The sequence below is a fragment of the Eleutherodactylus coqui genome, chromosome 13 (genome assembly GCF_035609145.1).
Source record: "Eleutherodactylus coqui strain aEleCoq1 chromosome 13, aEleCoq1.hap1, whole genome shotgun sequence".
NCBI lineage: Eukaryota > Metazoa > Chordata > Amphibia > Anura > Eleutherodactylidae > Eleutherodactylus > Eleutherodactylus coqui.
Genome location: NC_089849.1, coordinates 43,113,721 through 43,128,726, shown reverse-complemented (window position 1 = coordinate 43,128,726; position 15,006 = coordinate 43,113,721). Strand labels below are relative to the sequence as shown.

The 15,006-nt window shown below is 43.4% G+C and overlaps 1 non-coding gene across 1 annotated transcript; it reads right to left on the bottom strand.

The window, feature by feature from the left end:
- Positions 1 to 1,503: 1,503 nt before the first annotated feature.
- TRNAC-GCA (transfer RNA cysteine (anticodon GCA)) lies at positions 1,504 to 1,575 on the bottom strand. Its single transcript has one exon. It is a non-coding gene; the product is annotated as a tRNA-Cys (tRNA).
- Between the last annotated feature and the right edge of the window lie 13,431 nt (positions 1,576 to 15,006).

The following is a 15,006-nucleotide window of genomic DNA, read 5'->3' as shown; positions in this document are numbered from 1 at the left end:
TGCTTGTTGAAATCCCTACCAATAAAGATTGCCAGTGAGAGAGTGGATGACTCTGCATGAGAAATAGGCTCAAGGGTAACAAGTTGAAGAAGAGCTTTCTTGGAAAGGTAACCATATCGTTGAATAGCATGAGTAAAGCTGGCACTTGAAGGGGGCACCCAGATTTGAAGCTATGCCCCCTTGGCTTATGATTGGGCTCACTGGTTCTTAAAAAGTAATGTTCTGAGGAAACCAATTTCTCAAAAGTAAGGATGCTTGTTGAAATCCCTACCAATGAAGATTGCCAGTGAGAGAGTGGATGACAAGTTCTGCATGAGAAAAATGCTCAAGGGTAACAAGTTGAAGGAGAGCTTTCTTGGAAAGGTAACCATATCGTTGGATGGCATTAGTAAAGCTGGCACTTGAAAGGGGCACCCGGATTTGAACCAGGGACCTCTCGATCTGCAGTCGAATGCTCTTCCACTGAGCTATACCCCCTTGGCTTATGATTGGGCTCACTGGTTCTTAAAAAGTAATGTTCTGAGGAAACCAATTTCTCAAAAGTAAGGATGCTTGTTGAAATCCCTACCAATAAAGATTGCCAGTGAGAGAGTGGATGACACTGCATGAGAAATAGGCTCAAGGGTAACAAGTTGAAGAAGAGCTTTCTTGGAAAGGTAACCATATCGTTGAATAGCATGAGTAAAGCTGGCACTTGAAGGGGGCACCCAGATTTGAAGCTATGCCCCCTTGGCTTATGATTGGGCTCACTGGTTCTTAAAAAGTAATGTTCTGAGGAAACCAATTTCTCAAAAGTAAGGATGCTTGTTGAAATCCCTACCAATGAAGATTGCCAGTGAGAGAGTGGATGACAAGTTCTGCATGAGAAAAATGCTCAAGGGTAACAAGTTGAAGGAGAGCTTTCTTGGAAAGGTAACCATATCGTTGGATGGCATTAGTAAAGCTGGCACTTGAAGGGGGCACCCGGATTTGAACCAGGGACCTCTCGATCTGCAGTCGAATGCTCTTCCACTGAGCTATACCCCCTTGGCTTATGATTGGGCTCACTGGTTCTTAAAAAGTAATGTTCTGAGGAAACCAATTTCTCAAAAGTAAGGATGCTTGTTGAAATCCCTACCAATAAAGATTGCCAGTGAGAGAGTGGATGACTCTGCATGAGAAATAGGCTCAAGGGTAACAAGTTGAAGGAGAGCTTTCTTGGAAAGGTAACCATATCGTTGGATGGCATTAGTAAAGCTGGCACTTGAAGGGGGCACCCAGATTTGAAGCTATGCCCCCTTGGCTTATGATTGGGCTCACTGGTTCTTAAAAAGTAATGTTCTGAGGAAACCAATTTCTCAAAAGTAAGGATGCTTGTTGAAATCCCTACCAATGAAGATTGCCAGTGAGAGAGTGGATGACAAGTTCTGCATGAGAAAAATGCTCAAGGGTAACAAGTTGAAGGAGAGCTTTCTTGGAAAGGTAACCATATCGTTGGATGGCATTAGTAAAGCTGGCACTTGAAGGGGGCACCTGGATTTGAACCAGGGACCTCTCGATCTGCAGTCGAATGCTCTTCCACTGAGCTATACCCCCTTGGCTTATGATTTGGCTCACTAGTTCTTAAAAAGTAATGTTCTGAGGAAACCAATTTCTCAAAAGTAAGGATGCTTGTTGAAATCCCTACCAATAAAGATTGCCAGTGAGAGAGTGGATGACTCTGCATGAGAAATAGGCTCAAGGGTAACAAGTTGAAGAAGAGCTTTCTTGGAAAGGTAACCATATCGTTGAATAGCATGAGTAAAGCTGGCACTTGAAGGGGGCACCCAGATTTGAAGCTATGCCCCCTTGGCTTATGATTGGGCTCACTGGTTCTTAAAAAGTAATGTTCTGAGGAAACCAATTTCTCAAAAGTAAGGATGCTTGTTGAAATCCCTACCAATGAAGATTGCCAGTGAGAGAGTGGATGACAAGTTCTGCATGAGAAAAATGCTCAAGGGTAACAAGTTGAAGGAGAGCTTTCTTGGAAAGGTAACCATATCGTTGGATGGCATTAGTAAAGCTGGCACTTGAAAGGGGCACCCGGATTTGAACCAGGGACCTCTCGATCTGCAGTCGAATGCTCTTCCACTGAGCTATACCCCCTTGGCTTATAATTGGGCTCACTGGTTCTTAAAAAGTAATGTTCTGAGGAAACCAATTTCTCAAAAGTAAGGATGCTTGTTGAAATCCCTACCAATAAAGATTGCCAGTGAGAGAGTGGATGACTCTGCATGAGAAATAGGCTCAAGGGTAACAAGTTGAAGGAGAGCTTTCTTGGAAAGGTAACCATATCGTTGGATGGCATTAGTAAAGCTGGCACTTGAAGGGGGCACCCAGATTTGAAGCTATGCCCCCTTGGCTTATGATTGGGCTCACTGGTTCTTAAAAAGTAATGTTCTGAGGAAACCAATTTCTCAAAAGTAAGGATGCTTGTTGAAATCCCTACCAATGAAGATTGCCAGTGAGAGAGTGGATGACAAGTTCTGCATGAGAAAAATGCTCAAGGGTAACAAGTTGAAGGAGAGCTTTCTTGGAAAGGTAACCATATCGTTGGATGGCATTAGTAAAGCTGGCACTTGTAGGGGGCACCCGGATTTGAACCAGGGACCTCTCGATCTGCAGTCGAATGCTCTTCCACTGAGCTATACCCCCTTGGCTTATGATTGGGCTCACTGGTTCTTAAAAAGTAATGTTCTGAGGAAACCAATTTCTCAAAAGTAAGGATGCTTGTTGAAATCCCTACCAATAAAGATTGCCAGTGAGAGAGTGGATGACACTGCATGAGAAATAGGCTCAAGGGTAACAAGTTGAAGAAGAGCTTTCTTGGAAAGGTAACCATATCGTTGAATAGCATGAGTAAAGCTGGCACTTGAAGGGGGCACCCAGATTTGAAGCTATGCCCCCTTGGCTTATGATTGGGCTCACTGGTTCTTAAAAAGTAATGTTCTGAGGAAACCAATTTCTCAAAAGTAAGGATGCTTGTTGAAATCCCTACCAATGAAGATTGCCAGTGAGAGAGTGGATGACAAGTTCTGCATGAGAAAAATGCTCAAGGGTAACAAGTTGAAGGAGAGCTTTCTTGGAAAGGTAACCATATCGTTGGATGGCATTAGTAAAGCTGGCACTTGAAGGGGGCACCCGGATTTGAACCAGGGACCTCTCGATCTGCAGTCGAATGCTCTTCCACTGAGCTATACCCCCTTGGCTTATAATTGGGCTCACTGGTTCTTAAAAAGTAATGTTCTGAGGAAACCAATTTCTCAAAAGTAAGGATGCTTGTTGAAATCCCTACCAATAAAGATTGCCAGTGAGAGAGTGGATGACTCTGCATGAGAAATAGGCTCAAGGGTAACAAGTTGAAGGAGAGCTTTCTTGGAAAGGTAACCATATCGTTGGATGGCATTAGTAAAGCTGGCACTTGAAGGGGGCACCCAGATTTGAAGCTATGCCCCCTTGGCTTATGATTGGGCTCACTGGTTCTTAAAAAGTAATGTTCTGAGGAAACCAATTTCTCAAAAGTAAGGATGCTTGTTGAAATCCCTACCAATGAAGATTGCCAGTGAGAGAGTGGATGACAAGTTCTGCATGAGAAAAATGCTCAAGGGTAACAAGTTGAAGGAGAGCTTTCTTGGAAAGGTAACCATATCGTTGGATGGCATTAGTAAAGCTGGCACTTGTAGGGGGCACCCGGATTTGAACCAGGGACCTCTCGATCTGCAGTCGAATGCTCTTCCACTGAGCTATACCCCCTTGGCTTATGATTGGGCTCACTGGTTCTTAAAAAGTAATGTTCTGAGGAAACCAATTTCTCAAAAGTAAGGATGCTTGTTGAAATCCCTACCAATAAAGATTGCCAGTGAGAGAGTGGATGACACTGCATGAGAAATAGGCTCAAGGGTAACAAGTTGAAGAAGAGCTTTCTTGGAAAGGTAACCATATCGTTGAATAGCATGAGTAAAGCTGGCACTTGAAGGGGGCACCCAGATTTGAAGCTATGCCCCCTTGGCTTATGATTGGGCTCACTGGTTCTTAAAAAGTAATGTTCTGAGGAAACCAATTTCTCAAAAGTAAGGATGCTTGTTGAAATCCCTACCAATAAAGATTGCCAGTGAGAGAGTGGATGACGCTGCATGAGAAATAGGCTCAAGGGTAACAAGTTGAAGAAGAGCTTTCTTGGAAAGGTAACCATATCGTTGAATAGCATGAGTAAAGCTGGCACTTGAAGGGGGCACCCAGATTTGAAGCTATGCCCCCTTGGCTTATGATTGGGCTCACTGGTTCTTAAAAAGTAATGTTCTGAGGAAACCAATTTCTCAAAAGTAAGGATGCTTGTTGAAATCCCTACCAATGAAGATTGCCAGTGAGAGAGTGGATGACAAGTTCTGCATGAGAAAAATGCTCAAGGGTAACAAGTTGAAGAAGAGCTTTCTTGGAAAGGTAACCATATCGTTGGATGACATTAGTAAAGCTGGCACTTGAAGGGGGCACCCAGATTTGAAGCTATGCCCCCTTGGCTTATGATTGGGCTCACTGGTTCTTAAAAAGTAATGTTCTGAGGAAACCAATTTCTCAAAAGTAAGGATGCTTGTTGAAATCCCTACCAATAAAGATTGCCAGTGAGAGAGTGGATGACGCTGCATGAGAAATAGGCTCAAGGGTAACAAGTTGAAGAAGAGCTTTCTTGGAAAGGTAACCATATCGTTGAATAGCATGAGTAAAGCTGGCACTTGAAGGGGGCACCCAGATTTGAAGCTATGCCCCCTTGGCTTATGATTGGGCTCACTGGTTCTTAAAAAGTAATGTTCTGAGGAAACCAATTTCTCAAAAGTAAGGATGCTTGTTGAAATCCCTACCAATGAAGATTGCCAGTGAGAGAGTGGATGACAAGTTCTGCATGAGAAAAATGCTCAAGGGTAACAAGTTGAAGGAGAGCTTTCTTGGAAAGGTAACCATATCGTTGGATGGCATTAGTAAAGCTGGCACTTGAAGGGGGCACCCGGATTTGAACCAGGGACCTCTCGATCTGCAGTCGAATGCTCTTCCACTGAGCTATACCCCCTTGGCTTATGATTGGGCTCAGTGGTTCTTAAAAAGTAATGTTCTGAGGAAACCAATTTCTCAAAATTAAGGATGCTTGTTGAAATCCCTACCAATGAAGATTGCCAGTGAGAGAGTGGATGACAAGTTCTGCATGAGAAAAATGCTCAAGGGTAACAAGTTGAAGAAGAGCTTTCTTGGAAAGGTAACCATATCGTTGAATAGCATGAGTAAAGCTGGCACTTGAAGGGGGCACCCAGATTTGAAGCTATGCCCCCTTGGCTTATGATTGGGCTCACTGGTTCTTAAAAAGTAATGTTCTGAGGAAACCAATTTCTCAAAAGTAAGGATGCTTGTTGAAATCCCTACCAATGAAGATTGCCAGTGAGAGAGTGGATGACACTGCATGAGAAATAGGCTCAAGGGTAACAAGTTGAAGGAGAGCTTTCTTGGAAAGGTAACCATATCGTTGAATAGCATGAGTAAAGCTGGCACTTGAAGGGGGCACCCAGATTTGAAGCTATGCCCCCTTGGCTTATGATTGGGCTCACTGGTTCTTAAAAAGTAATGTTCTGAGGAAACCAATTTCTCAAAAGTAAGGATGCTTGTTGAAATCCCTACCAATAAAGATTGCCAGTGAGAGAGTGGATGACTCTGCATGAGAAATAGGCTCAAGGGTAACAAGTTGAAGGAGAGCTTTCTTGGAAAGGTAACCATATCGTTGGATGGCATTAGTAAAGCTGGCACTTGAAGGGGGCACCCAGATTTGAAGCTATGCCCCCTTGGCTTATGATTGGGCTCACTGGTTCTTAAAAAGTAATGTTCTGAGGAAACCAATTTCTCAAAAGTAAGGATGCTTGTTGAAATTCCTACCAATAAAGATTGCCAGTGAGAGAGTGGATGACTCTGCATGAGAAATAGGCTCAAGGGTAACAAGTTGAAGAAGAGCTTTCTTGGAAAGGTAACCATATCGTTGAATAGCATGAGTAAAGCTGGCACTTGAAGGGGGCACCCAGATTTGAAGCTATGCCCCCTTGGCTTATGATTGGGCTCACTGGTTCTTAAAAAGTAATGTTCTGAGGAAACCAATTTCTCAAAAGTAAGGATGCTTGTTGAAATCCCTACCAATGAAGATTGCCAGTGAGAGAGTGGATGACAAGTTCTGCATGAGAAAAATGCTCAAGGGTAACAAGTTGAAGGAGAGCTTTCTTGGAAAGGTAACCATATCGTTGGATGGCATTAGTAAAGCTGGCACTTGAAGGGGGCACCCGGATTTGAACCAGGGACCTCTCGATCTGCAGTCGAATGCTCTTCCACTGAGCTATACCCCCTTGGCTTATGATTGGGCTCACTGGTTCTTAAAAAGTAATGTTCTGAGGAAACCAATTTCTCAAAATTAAGGATGCTTGTTGAAATCCCTACCAATAAAGATTGCCAGTGAGAGAGTGGATGACGCTGCATGAGAAATAGGCTCAAGGGTAACAAGTTGAAGGAGAGCTTTCTTGGAAAGGTAACCATATCGTTGGATGGCATTAGTAAAGCTGGCACTTGAAGGGGGCACCCAGATTTGTAGCTATGCCCCCTTGGCTTATGATTGGGCTCACTGGTTCTTAAAAAGTAATGTTCTGAGGAAACCAATTTCTCAAAATTAAGGATGCTTGTTGAAATCCCTACCAATAAAGATTGCCAGTGAGAGAGTGGATGACTCTGCATGAGAAATAGATTCAAGGGTAACAAGTTGAAGGAGAGCTTTCTTGGAAAGGTAACCATATCGTTGGATGGCATTAGTAAAGCTGGCACTTGAAGGGGGCACCCAGATTTGTAGCTATGCCCCCTTGGCTTATGATTGGGCTCACTGGTTCTTAAAAAGTAATGTTCTGAGGAAACCAATTTCTCAAAAGTAAGGATGCTTGTTGAAATCCCTACCAATGAAGATTGCCAGTGAGAGAGTGGATGACAAGTTCTGCATGAGAAAAATGCTCAAGGGTAACAAGTTGAAGGAGAGCTTTCTTGGAAAGGTAACCATCTTGTTGAATAGCATGAGTAAAGCTGGCCCTTGAAGGGGGCACCCGGATTTTAACCAGGGACCTCTCGATCTGCAGTCGAATGCTCTTCCACTGAGCTGTACCCCCTTGGCTAATGATTGTGCTCACTGGTTCTTAAAAAATAATGTTCTGAGCAAACCAATTTCTCAAAAGTAAGGATGCTTGTTGAAATCCCTACCAATGAAGATTGCCAGTGAGAGAGTGGACGACCAGTTCCTGTTTAGTTCTGCATGAGAAATGTGCTCAAGGGTAACAAGTTGAAGAAAAGCTTTCTTGAAAGGTAACCGTCTCGTTGAACAGCATGAGTAAAGCTGGCACTTGAAGGGGGCACCCGGATTTGAAGCTATGCCCCCTTGGCTTATGATTGTGCTCACTGGTTCTTAAAAAGTAATGTTCTGAGCAAACCAATTTCTCAAAAGTAAGGATGCTTGTTGAAATAACTACCAATAAAGATTGCCAGTGAGAGTGTGGATGACAAGTTCTGCATGAGAAATATGCTCAAGGGTAACAAGTTGAAGAACAGCTTTCTTGGAAAGGTAACCATATCGTTGAATAGCATGAGTAAAGCTGGCACTTGAAGGGGGCACCCGGATTTGAAGCAGGGATCTCTCGATCTGTAGTCCAATGCTCTTCCACTGAGCTATACGCCCTTGGCTAATGATTGTGCTCACTGGTTCTTAAAAAGTAATGTTCTGAGCAAACCAATTTCTCAAAAGTAAGGATGCTTGTTGAAATGCCTAGAAATGAAGATTGCCAGTGAGAGTGTGGATGACAAGTTCTGCATGAGAAATATGCTCAAGGTAACAAGTTGAAGAAGAGCTTTCTTTCAAAAGGTAACCATCTCGTTGAATAGCATGAGTAAAGCTGGCACTTGAAGAGGGCACCCGCATTTGAACCAGGGATTTCTCGATCTGTAGTCCAATGCTCTTCCACTGAGCAATACGCCCTTGGCTAATGATTGTGCTCACTGGTTCTTAAAAAGTAATGTTCTGAGGAAACCAATTTCTCAAAAGTAAGGATGCTTGTTGAAATCCCTACCAATGAAGATTGCCAGTGAGAGTGTGGATGACAAGTTCTGCATGAGAAAAATGCTCAAGGGTAACAAGTTGAAGGAGAGCTTTCTTGGAAAGGTAACCATATCGTTGGATGGCATTAGTAAAGCTGGCACTTGAAGGGGGCACCCGGATTTGAACCAGGGACCTCGCGATCTGCAGTCGAATGCTCTTCCACTGAGCTATACCCCCTTGGCTTATGATTGGGCTCACTGGTTCTTAAAAAGTAATGTTCTGAGGAAACCAATTTCTCAAAATTAAGGATGCTTGTTGAAATCCCTACCAATAAAGATTGCCAGTGAGAGAGTGGATGACACTGCATGAGAAATAGGCTCAAGGGTAACAAGTTGAAGAAGAGCTTTCTTGGAAAGGTAACCATATCGTTGAATAGCATGAGTAAAGCTGGCACTTGAAGGGGGCACCCAGATTTGAAGCTATGCCCCCTTGGCTTATGATTGGGCTCACTGGTTCTTAAAAAGTAATGTTCTGAGGAAACCAATTTCTCAAAAGTAAGGATGCTTGTTGAAATCCCTACCAATGAAGATTGCCAGTGAGAGAGTGGATGACAAGTTCTGCATGAGAAAAATGCTCAAGGGTAACAAGTTGAAGGAGAGCTTTCTTGGAAAGGTAACCATCTTGTTGAATAGCATGAGTAAAGCTGGCCCTTGAAGAGGGCACCTGGATTTGAACCAGGGATCTCTCGATCTGTAGTCCAATGCTCTTCCACTGAGCAATACGCCCTTGGCTAAGGATTGTGCTCACTGGTTCTTAAAAAGTAATGTTCTGAGGAAACCAATTTCTCAAAAGTAAGCATGCTTGTTGAAATCCCTACCAATAAAGATTGCCAGTGAGAGAGTGGATGACACTGCATGAGAAATAGGCTCAAGGGTAACAAGTTGAAGGAGAGCTTTCTTGGAAAGGTAACCATATCGTTGGATGGCATTAGTAAAGCTGGCACTTGAAGGGGGCACCCGGATTTGAACCAGGGACCTCTCGATCTGCAGTCAAATGCTCTTCCACTGAGCTATACCCCCTTGGCTTATGATTGGGCTCACTGGTTCTTAAAAAGTAATGTTCTGAGGAAACCAATTTCTCAAAAGTAAGGATGCTTGTTGAAATCCCTACCAATAAAGATTGCCAGTGAGAGAGTGGATGACTCTGCATGAGAAATAGGCTCAAGGGTAACAAGTTGAAGGAGAGCTTTCTTGGAAAGGTAACCATATCGTTGGATGGCATTAGTAAAGCTGGCACTTGAAGGGGGCACCCAGATTTGAAGCTATGCCCCCTTGGCTTATGATTGGGCTCACTGGTTCTTAAAAAGTAATGTTCTGAGGAAACCAATTTCTCAAAAGTAAGGATGCTTGTTGAAATCCCTACCAATAAAGATTGCCAGTGAGAGAGTGGATGACACTGCATGAGAAATAGGCTCAAGGGTAACAAGTTGAAGAAGAGCTTTCTTGGAAAGGTAACCATATCGTTGAATAGCATGAGTAAAGCTGGCACTTGAAGGGGGCACCCAGATTTGAAGCTATGCCCCCTTGGCTTATGATTGGGCTCACTGGTTCTTAAAAAGTAATGTTCTGAGGAAACCAATTTCTCAAAAGCAAGGATGCTTGTTGAAATCCCTACCAATAAAGATTGCCAGTGAGAGTGTGGATGACAAGTTCTGCATGAGAAATATGCTCAAGGCTAACAAGTTGAAGAAGAGCTTTCTTGGAAAGGTAACCATCTTGTTGAATAGCATGAGTAAAGCTGGCCCTTGAAGAGGGCACCCGGATTTGAACCAGGGATCTCTCGATCTGTAGTCCAATGCTCTTCCACTGAGCAATACGCCCTTGGCTAAGGATTGTGCTCACTGGTTCTTAAAAAGTAATGTTCTGAGGAAACCAATTTCTCAAAAGTAAGCATGCTTGTTGAAATCCCTACCAATGAAGATTGCCAGTGAGAGAGTGGACGACCAGTTCCTGTTTAGTTCTGCATGAGAAATGTGCTCAAGGGTAACAAGGTGAAGAAAAGCATTCTTGAAAGGTAACCGTCTCGTTGAATAGCATGAGTAAAGCTGGCACTTGAAGGGGGCACCCGGATTTGAAGCTATGCCCCCTTGGCTTATGATTGTGCTCACTGGTTCTTAAAAAGTAATGTTCTGAGGAAACCAATTTCTCAAAAGTAAGGATGCTTGTTGAAATCCCTACCAATAAAGATTGCCAGTGAGAGTGTGGATGACAAGTTCTGCATGAGAAATATGCTCAAGGGTAACAAGTTGAAGAAGAGCTTTCTTGGAAAGGTAACCATATCGTTGAATAGCATGAGTAAAGCTGGCACTTGAAGGGGGCACCCGGATTTGAACCAGGGACCTCTCGATCTGCAGTCGAATGCTCTTCCACTGAGCTATACCCCCTTGGCTAATGATTGTGCTCACTGGTTCTTAAAAAGTAATGTTCTGAGGAAACCAATTTCTCAAAAGTAAGGATGCTTGTTGAAATCCCTACCAATAAAGATTGCCAGTGAGAGAGTGGATGACTCTGCATGAGAAATAGGCTCAAGGGTAACAAGTTGAAGGAGAGCTTTCTTGGAAAGGTAACCATATCGTTGGATGGCATTAGTAAAGCTGGCACTTGAAGGGGGCACCCAGATTTGAAGCTATGCCCCCTTGGCTTATGATTGGGCTCACTGGTTCTTAAAAAGTAATGTTCTGAGGAAACCAATTTCTCAAAAGTAAGGATGCTTGTTGAAATCCCTACCAATAAAGATTGCCAGTGAGAGAGTGGATGACTCTGCATGAGAAATAGGCTCAAGGGTAACAAGTTGAAGGAGAGCTTTCTTGGAAAGGTAACCATATCGTTGGATGGCATTAGTAAAGCTGGCACTTGAAGGGGGCACCCGGATTTGAACCAGGGACCTCTCGATCTGCAGTCAAATGCTCTTCCACTGAGCTATACCCCCTTGGCTTATGATTGGGCTCACTGGTTCTTAAAAAGTAATGTTCTGAGGAAACCAATTTCTCAAAAGTAAGGATGCTTGTTGAAATCCCTACCAATAAAGATTGCCAGTGAGAGAGTGGATGACTCTGCATGAGAAATAGGCTCAAGGGTAACAAGTTGAAGGAGAGCTTTCTTGGAAAGGTAACCATATCGTTGGATGGCATTAGTAAAGCTGGCACTTGAAGGGGGCACCCAGATTTGAAGCTATGCCCCCTTGGCTTATGATTGGGCTCACTGGTTCTTAAAAAGTAATGTTCTGAGGAAACCAATTTCTCAAAAGTAAGGATGCTTGTTGAAATCCCTACCAATAAAGATTGCCAGTGAGAGAGTGGATGACTCTGCATGAGAAATAGGCTCAAGGGTAACAAGTTGAAGAAGAGCTTTCTTGGAAAGGTAACCATATCGTTGAATAGCATGAGTAAAGCTGGCACTTGAAGGGGGCACCCAGATTTGAAGCTATGCCCCCTTGGCTTATGATTGGGCTCACTGGTTCTTAAAAAGTAATGTTCTGAGGAAACCAATTTCTCAAAAGCAAGGATGCTTGTTGAAATCCCTACCAATAAAGATTGCCAGTGAGAGTGTGGATGACAAGTTCTGCATGAGAAATATGCTCAAGGCTAACAAGTTGAAGAAGAGCTTTCTTGGAAAGGTAACCATCTTGTTGAATAGCATGAGTAAAGCTGGCCCTTGAAGAGGGCACCCGGATTTGAACCAGGGATCTCTCGATCTGTAGTCCAATGCTCTTCCACTGAGCAATACGCCCTTGGCTAAGGATTGTGCTCACTGGTTCTTAAAAAGTAATGTTCTGAGGAAACCAATTTCTCAAAAGTAAGCATGCTTGTTGAAATCCCTACCAATGAAGATTGCCAGTGAGAGAGTGGACGACCAGTTCCTGTTTAGTTCTGCATGAGAAATGTGCTCAAGGGTAACAAGGTGAAGAAAAGCATTCTTGAAAGGTAACCGTCTCGTTGAATAGCATGAGTAAAGCTGGCACTTGAAGGGGGCACCCGGATTTGAAGCTATGCCCCCTTGGCTTATGATTGTGCTCACTGGTTCTTAAAAAGTAATGTTCTGAGGAAACCAATTTCTCAAAAGTAAGGATGCTTGTTGAAATGCCTAGAAATGAAGATTGCCAGTGAGAGTGTGGATGACAAGCTCTGCATGAGAAATATGCTCAAGGGTAACAAGTTGAAGAAGAGCTTTCTTGGAAAGGTAACCATATCATTGAATAGCATGAGTAAAGCTGGCACTTGAAGAGGGCACCCGGATTTGAACCAGGGATCTCTCGATCTGTAGTCCAATGCTCTTCCACTGAGCAATACGCCCTTGGCTAATGATTGTGCTCACTGGTTCTTAAAAAGTAATGTTCTGAGGAAACCAATTTCTCAAAAGTAAGGATGCTTGTTGAAATCCCTACCAATGAAGATTGCCAGTGAGAGAGTGGACGACCAGTTCCTGTTTAGTTCTGCATGAGAAATGTGCTCAAGGGTAACAAGGTGAAGAAAAGCATTCTTGAAAGGTAACCGTCTCGTTGAATAGCATGAGTAAAGCTGGCACTTGAAGGGGGCACCCGGATTTGAAGCTATGCCCCCTTGGCTTATGATTGTGCTCACTGGTTCTTAAAAAGTAATGTTCTGAACACACCAATTTCTCAAAAGTATGGATGCTTGTTGAAATAACTACCAATAAAAATTGCCAGTGAGAGTGTGGATGACAAGTTCTGCATGAGAAATATGCTCAAGGGTAACAAGTCAAAGAAGAGCTTTCTTGGAAAGGTAACCATATCGTCGAATAGCATGAGTAAAGCTGGCACTTGAAGGGGGCACCTGGATTTGAACCAGGGACCTCTCGATCTGCACTCGAATGCTCTTCCACTGAGCTATACCCCCTTGGCTTATAATTCGGCTCACTGGTTCTTAAAAAGTAATGTTCTGAGGAAACCAATTTCTCAAATGTAAGGATGCTTGTTGAAATCCCTACCAATGAAGATTGCCAGTGAGAGAGTGGACGACAAGTTCTGCATGAGAAAAACGCTCAAGGGTAACAAGTTGAAGGAGAGCTTTCTTAGAAAGGTAACCGTATCGTTGGATGGCATTAGTAAAGCTGGCACTTGAAGGGGGCACCCGGATTATGAACCAGGGACCTCTCGATCTGCAGTCGAATGCTCTTCCACTGAGCTATACCCCCTTGGCTTATGATTGGGCTCACTGGTTCTTAAAAAGTAATGTTCTGAGGAAACCAATTTCTCAAAAGTAAGGATGCTTGTTGAAATCCCTACCAATAAAGATTGCCAGTGAGAGAGTGGACGACAAGTTCTGCATGAGAAATATGCTCAAGTGTAACAAGTTGAAGAAGAGCTTTCTTGGAAAGGTAACCATATCGTTGAATAGCATGAGTAAAGCTGGCACTTGAAGGGGGCACCCGGATTTGAACCAGGGACCTCCACTGCTTCCACTGAGCTATACCCCCTTGGCTTATAATTTGGCTCACTGGTTCTTAAAAAGTAATGTTCTGAGGAAACCAATTTCTCAAAAGTAAGGATGCTTGTTGAAATCCCTACCAATGATGATTGCCAGTGAGAGAGTGGACGACCAGTTCCTGTTTGGTTCTGCATGAGAAATGTGCTCAAGGGTAACAAGTTGAAGAAAAGCTTTCTTGAAAGGTAACCGTCTCGTTGAATAGCATGAGTAAAGCTGCCACTTGAACGAGGCACCCGGATTTTAAGCTATGTCCCCTTGGCTTATTAATGTGCTCACTGGTTCTTAAAAAGTAATGTTCTGAGGAAACCAATTTCTCAAAAGTAAGGATGCTTGTTGAAATGCCTAGAAATGAAGATTGCCAGTGAGAGTGTGGATGACAAGTTCTGCATGAGAAATATGCTCAAGGGTAACAAGTTGAAGAAGAGCTTTCTTGGAAAGGTAACCATATCGTTGAATAGCATGAGTAAAGCTGGCACTTGAAGGGGGCACCCGGATTTGAACCAGGGACCTCTCGATCTGCAGTTGAATGCTCTTCCACTGAGCTATACCCCCTTGGCTTATGATTGGGCTCACTGGTTCTTAAAAAGTAATGTTCTGAGGAAACCAATTTCTCAAAAGTAAGGATGCTTGTTGAAATCCCTACCAATAAAGATTGCCAGTGAGAGTGTGGATGACAAGTTCTGCATGAGAAAAATGCTCAAGGGTAACAAGTTGAAGGCGAGCTTTCTTGGAAAGGTAACCATATCGTTGGATAGCATTAGTAAAGCTGGCACTTGAAGGGGGCACCCGGATTATGAACCAGTGACCTCTCGATCTGCAGTCGAATGCTCTTCCACTGAGCTATACCCCCTTGGCTTATGATTGGGCTCACTGGTTCTTAAAAAGTAATGTTCTGAGGAAACCAATTTCTCAAAAGTAAGGATGCTTGTTGAAATCCCTACCAATAAAGATTGCCAGTGAGAGTGTGGATGACAAGTTCTGCATGAGAAATATGCTCAAGGGTAACAAGTTGAAGAAGAGCTTTCTTGGAAAGGTAACCATATCGTTGAATAGCATGAGTAAAGCTGGCACTTGAAGGGGGCACCCCGATTTGAACCAGGGACCTCTCGATCTGCAGTCGATTGCTCTTCCACTTCAAATCCGGGTGCCCCCTTCAAGTGCCAGCTTTACTCATGCTATTCAACGATATCTTCTTCAACTTGTTACCCTTGAGTATATTTCTCATGCAGAACTTGTCATCCACACTCTCACTGGCAATCTTTATTGGTAGGGATTTCAACAAGCATCCATACTTTTGAGAAATTGGTTTCCTCAGAACATTACTTTTTAAGAACCAGTGAGCACAATCATTAGCCAAGGGGGTATTGCTCAGTGGAAGAGCATTGGACTA